Source organism: Thamnophis elegans, chromosome 10 (genome assembly GCF_009769535.1).
Source record: "Thamnophis elegans isolate rThaEle1 chromosome 10, rThaEle1.pri, whole genome shotgun sequence".
Taxonomy (NCBI): Eukaryota; Metazoa; Chordata; class Lepidosauria; order Squamata; family Colubridae; genus Thamnophis; species Thamnophis elegans.
In genome coordinates this window covers 26,143,014-26,149,679 of record NC_045550.1, presented here as the reverse complement: position 1 = coordinate 26,149,679, position 6,666 = coordinate 26,143,014, and positions in this window count along the sequence as shown.

Here is a 6,666-nt window from a genome sequence, read left to right as displayed (position 1 = left end):
GTGTCATTAAGTAAAATTTCCAGCCCTTTTTTTAGGTATCCATTGTTCCATTTCCTATTTGCACTTTTCAGGTTGCATGTCATCCATTCAGCGTCAGCTGGACAGACTGGTCCAGTAACTATGCTTACAACCTGTTTACTTATCAGTTTGCTGTTAGTACTTATTATTTCTGTTATTACTTACACTTCAGTGAATTATTTTTCAGCTAGCCATCTGTTTTTGAGAGCCAGCTGACTGTCAGTGCACAGCTCAGGTGGGTTCTGAAGAGTAAATGCAGAGAAACTGGCAGGCCACCTGGTGAATTTTCATGAGTGATGGATAGTCCATGGACCAATGTTTGAGACTCACCAATGAAAAGCATAGCCAGACCCTGTTGTTTGAAAGGGGATGGTGTCCTGTATTGTAATTTTGGTCATTACCATGAGTGAATCTTAACTTTTTGGCAGCCTCTTCCAACCTGATATTCTCTTGTTGTTGGGAGCTTTCAACTTCTAGAATTCCAAGACTACCTGGAAAAAGCCAACAGAGTAATGGCCATCTAATGGGAGTCAAGATTCAAAAGGACAGCCTCATTTTGCAATCTTGTTTTCTTAGAATTCTGAAAGCCGCCTTTTAGCATGTTGAATATTGCCCCCCCTGATATTTTTTAAAATTATTTATTTTAAACTCAGTGTTTTAGCTGTGCGGTCTTGAATCAAATCTGTCTTACGAATACCTTCCTATTGGTGCCAGTTGAAGAGCATTATGCCTTTCATACTGATCTCTGGTAAGGAAAAAGAAAAAGGAAATATTACATCTGCATATATAATAACCAACATCTGGATCAGGGAGTGAAGCTGGGTAATTGTATGTAATTGGACATTATCTTCCTTTATGTGTATATGTAAGGAACACAGTAGAATCAATAGGTAAACTTTGCATAATAGGAAAAAACTTGGACATTTTAATAGAATCTTCTGGAATGTAGATATCTATGACTTTATATGGATATGCAATCCAACATAAGGGATCATCTTTGTTCCAGAAGAGTAGCCTTTTTATCTTACCAATACTCTCTAGTTACTTACAGTATTAGAAAATAAAGCAAATCTTTCAAATACTGTTGGTGTCCAAATATTTAAATCTAATGGTAAGTCTTATCCATGTATCCATGCTACTTGAAAAATTTGCAAACATAACTTCCTTATCCCATATATCCTCACTTCTCCATGGGTTTTCTTTCCCAAAAATTGAAATTAATTGGGGTTAATTTTCAGACTTTCTAAAAATACTTGGCATTTCCTTCATTTTAAAGTCAAATGATTTAAACCAAAATTTTGTCTATATATTTGAATGTGAAGCTTTTAGAGTAGCTTCACAAAAAGATATAAAATCTTTCTATGGTAAGAATATAGTTTACTAATAGCACAACCAGCCTTAGCCCTTTTCGTTGGCCTAGAAAATGGGAGAAATGCCAAATGGTTTTAGAAAGTACGCAGACTGTGTCAAAATCACATTCGTAGCTAATTCCTTTTATTTTAATCTCTATTTTTTCTAAACCTACAGATTCAAGTATATGACTTCAGATGACATAGGCAGCTAGCATGCAGCACTTGGGGATCTGAAGAATTTGAAAGAAACAATGCAAAACTACTTTGAGGGAGAGGTTTCTCTCTTTTAATTCAAACTACCAATAAAATACAACAACAAACAAACAAACCCCACTTTCATTTCTTCAGGTTTGCAGACATGATTGCTCTGTATATTAGTTCCCTCCCATTCAGATAGTGAAATTCAAATCTGCACATTAAAACATACATTTTTTTCTGAACTTTCAATTTTAAGCTCTAGTAGTCTATGCGCTTAATAGGTGTAAGTGTACTGTCTCTTAGTTTTATCCTATTTTAACTGCTCATAATTCTAGAATTAAAAGATTTATAGGTATTAGTGGCAAATTTTCTTTTTCTTCTCTCAGTTGGGTGAACTGGTGGCTAGCCTTGTATAGCTGGTGATTTCTTTGACTAGTAAAATCTTTGATCTTTTCTTTCAAATTTTTTAACCCCATGGAAGAGTCTTTATAAGGAGTAGATAAGACCCTTCAATGATTCTCTGGCACTTTTTCCTGAAAACAGACACTCAAAACTTAGTGGAAATCAGACTACTTACAAATTAGCAAGAAGCACTGTCTAATATATTTTAGAATATCCTTTCTCTGCTACCTTAAATTCATTTTAGCTGTGTGTTATCACCTTTCCAGGCTTGTTCTTCCGAAAGTCTTCCTGGCTATTTTTTATATCTTCTGTTTTATCTGTTTATATTTTCCATCTCTCCTTTTTCTATGAAAAATATTTGCTGTCTGAATCTTAAATACCACCACTCTCAATGCCATGGTAAAAAACTGAGTGCAAGCTATTTTGTTTGAGTATCTGTATGAAACATATGATGCTGTGTCTGAGACCAATCTTATTAATGAGGTTACATCAACTATACTGTGTATGATTTTGGCAACCATGCTATAGTTGGCATTCACTAGCTATAAACCTACAATCATCCTAGTTTTCATGGTCAATAATGCATATCTATTGACTTGGAATAAGAACAGCTGTCTTGCAACACACCTAGAGGATACCCCATTGGAGATTATTGGTGTTGGAAAACAGGATGAATATATGATATGAATACACCACACAGCGTATTTAAAAATTTGAAGCATAGATTGTGCATGTGTAAAAAGATGCGCAATAATAAATCTATAATTAAATATACTTTCAGCATAAGAAAGAAATCTTTTCAAAGTATTTGAGTGGCTAAACTATAATATACTGGTCATTTCAGAGTAAAACTATAATTTGAACACCAACAAAGAAGAACAAATAGGAGTTTTCTGGGGGAATTTGGCAAGGGAGATCAAAGGGAGGCAGCTAAAAACTCTTTATGTGACATTTTCTGGGGGAAGCCAGCAATCTGGAATAATGAAAGGTTTTTCCATGAGTTTTAGAAAAATGAAACTCTCACAAAATTGAACGGAAAATGTTCCTCTTCTGTTCATCAGAGATCATGGAGATAGAGAAAAAATGCTCTCATGAACTATCAAGGATATGTTGCCTTTATTTTTGTTCTTGAAGTTGACAAGAATTACACATGTTGCAAGTTGAGGAGAAAATGTTGTAACTCCTGGAAGAAAAAGTGAATGAGATCAAGCAAATCTGTCAGCCTGACTCTTAGGGAAGTACAATCACCACAACTCTAAAAAAAAAGGGGGGGGAATAGGTGTAGAAAAGCAATGTGGATACACAAGAGTATTCAACTGAGTTAAGAGTTCAAAAGGACATGTACAGGAAATGGAAGATGGATGTAATTACCAAGGATGCATACCAGCAAGTAGTAACTAATACCTGCATAATATCAAAAAGGTTAAAATACAGAAGGAACATAGGCTTGCAAGGGAAGCTAAATACAAAAAAGAAGGCTTTATGGGATATGTTAGCTGAGGAGGAAAAAAAGGAGGGGATCGGTCTGCTGCTTGAGATGATGGTAGAATGATAACAAATGATAGAGTTGGCCAGAGATTTTCTACTCCTTTGGTCTTCTTCCCAAAGAAAGAATTTAACTGATTCTTCAGTTAATTCTTCAGGGAACTGAATTTAAATGAAGCTAAGCAGAACATCTGATATAAGGAGAGAATGGTGGTCCAAGATAACAAGAGATAATTAGGAACAACTGCCTACTTTCAGTCTCCAGGATCAATCAATTACTGTACATGACACTTTTGAATGTTTGTCATCTCAGAGCTCCATTCTATGATCTTTAGAAATCATGAAGGATGGATGTAGTACAGGGATGGTATTCACTTACCTTCCCTACCAGTTTGCAGCCTTCCATGCATGTGCTTTTGGTGAAAAAAGGGCCTAAATGGGGCAAGTGGGCTGGGCCACCTGTGATTTCCGCTACCAATTCGGGCAAACTGGTTCGAACCAGTAGAATACCACCTCTGATGTAGTCCCAGAAGATTGGAGAAGAGAGAATATTGTCCTATATTGAAAAAGGAGAGGAGTGGAAAAAGAACCTGGTAATTATAGATTGGCTAGATTAATGCTGATAACAGCAACATTCTAGAATAGTTTATCAGACAGTTTGTTAGCATTTAGATTAGAATGTACTATTTGCAAGAGGTGAGTAAAGGTTAATTAAGAACAACTCATGGCCAACCACTTTTCTGGACACTTTTATAACCAAATGGAATGAGATACACTGGCATCCTTCAGTCTCAAAAGACTATGGTATCGTGCTCTGGAAAGAGGTCTTAACGCAGCATCTGGTATGGCTAAAGAGTCCAATTCAGGAGTGGCAATCCCTTCCACACTGAGAGCAGATACATTCTGTCCTCTGTCCAGCCCCCAAATTTCATTGGTTCTGGGACTGCCTCTTTGCCTCAGCCTGCCGAACAAGTGTCTCTTCGAATTGAAGAAGGCCATGCTGCGTCTTTAGCCTCCAAACTGAACCATCAGAGGTCAAGATTTCCCAGCTGTTAATGTCCATTTCCAAGGCCTTTAGATCCCTCTTGCAGATATCCTTATATCGCAGCTGTGGTCTCCCTCTAGGGCACTTTCCCTGCACTAATTCTCCATACATGAGATCTTTCAGAATCCAACCATCAACCATTCTCATGACATGCCCAAGCCACTGTAGACGTCGCTGTTTCAATAGTGTATACATGCTAGAGATTCCAGCACGTTCCAAAACTGCGCTACATGGAACTTTGTCATGCCATGTGATGCCCGGATCCTTGCATCTTCCGTCAGCTTCTTATTAAGCCATACTCTCTTTATAAGTCTGGAAAATGTGGTGGCCGCTTTGAGATAAACTACCTACCTACCATCCATCCATCCATCCATCCATCCATCCATCCATCCATCCATCCATCCATCTTAAATTTAGCAAAACAGATGACAATGTCTCATGTGTTTCCAGCACAGAAGATAGCAAAATGTGAACTAAACTATGCTGCTACCAGATTGGTACAGAACTGGTGGAAGGTTTATAATAAACATAATTTAGTGGCTCTGTATCAGTAATGGGTCGAGTGGTCAAGTGGCACGCTGCAGGCTTCCGTTCTAGTCCTTTTACTAGAACTGTAATAATGGAAAAATGGAAATTATTTTATGTATAACTTGAATGAGGAGTTAGACAATGTGTTTATCAAAATTGATGGGTGACACAAAGATTGTGGTCAAGTTGTAACAGACATACCAAGGAGAATACCATGTCCAGAGGAGAACGATCAATGTGAAGTCTGCAAAAGAAAGATCATGATAAATGCTTGGAGATATTGAGTATGGTTAGTTTGGATAAGAAAAGAGTACAAAGGAAAAATTGACTTGAGAGATGTCTTCAAGTACCACAAGATCTTTCATGTAGAAGATGGGACAGACATTTTCATTGTGATTCCAAAAGTAAGACAACAAACCACGATTGAAATTACAAGGAAGTTGATTCCAATTGGACAGTTGGAAGAATTTCCGAACAATAAAGACTGTTTAAGAATGAACAGATGACTTTTTTCAGCAGAGGCTGGGAGACCTTATGTTGAGGATATTGTAATATGGGTTCCTAGACAGGTAGGGGGATAAACTACATGTTCTGTAATCCCTTTGCAACCAGTAATCTTGCTGCAAAGATAGTCTACTTGTCCTGTAATATAGAACCAGTTTGGAGTTGTTTTATGATTAACCTGAACCTTGGCTCTCACAAAGGAAAGAGGCTCAACACTTAGTTTTAATAATTAAAGAAGAAAAAAATATTTGCAGGCTCCTTTCTATCCAATCTATAACTCTGCTTCTTAGTGTTTAGTGTGTATTAGCATCAAGGATTTTGGTTGACCTAAAAATGCTATTTAAACTTAGACATGATTAGTATTTTGAAAGGAGGAAATCCTAGGATTGTGAACTAGACTGGTATTTTAAGAAGAAAATAGAAAATATACTACTTCCACATTGCTGCCAAGTGTATGTTGGTATGTTGCTGCCAAGGTATCGGATGAGCCCTAAGCCACAGAAGCTCATGGGCTGACTTTGAGACAATCACTCTCAGTCAAAACTACCTCAGAAGATTGTTGCTGTGGGGAAGAATGAAAACACCACATTGAGCTCCTGAAGGAAAGGCAGGATATACAGTAAGTCCAACAAATAAGTCTATGAAACTATGGAGCTGAAATTGATTCAAGTGAGTAGTGCAGACAAACATTACACTCGTGAAAGTGCTGGCCTGGACAATTTCTAGTTTAAATGAAGTTCCCCATTATCTCTACAATTATATTCATAAGGAAAATATTTTTCTAAAACAAATAAAATAAAGTGGAGTTAATCAGGGGCAATTTTGTAAGCATAACAATTTCTAAATGTTATTCTTTCCAATTAAATGGAATGTTGGAAAGAAATTAGGCGAATGGACTTGGAAGTCTATCTGTCTGCTTATCTATCATGGAATAACTCTTTGAAAACTGACCCCAACAGGATCAGAAGCAGTGTGGTGGAAGAGGCCCACAAAAGAAAAATTGAGTCTGAAAAGAAGCCAGGTCTGGCTAGGTGCTACAGAAAAAAAATATCCTGAAAAACGTGCCTAACGCATCCTTATGGGAACAGCAGATGGATTGGCCAATGACTTGGAATGCAGTTGCCTTGCCCAGCC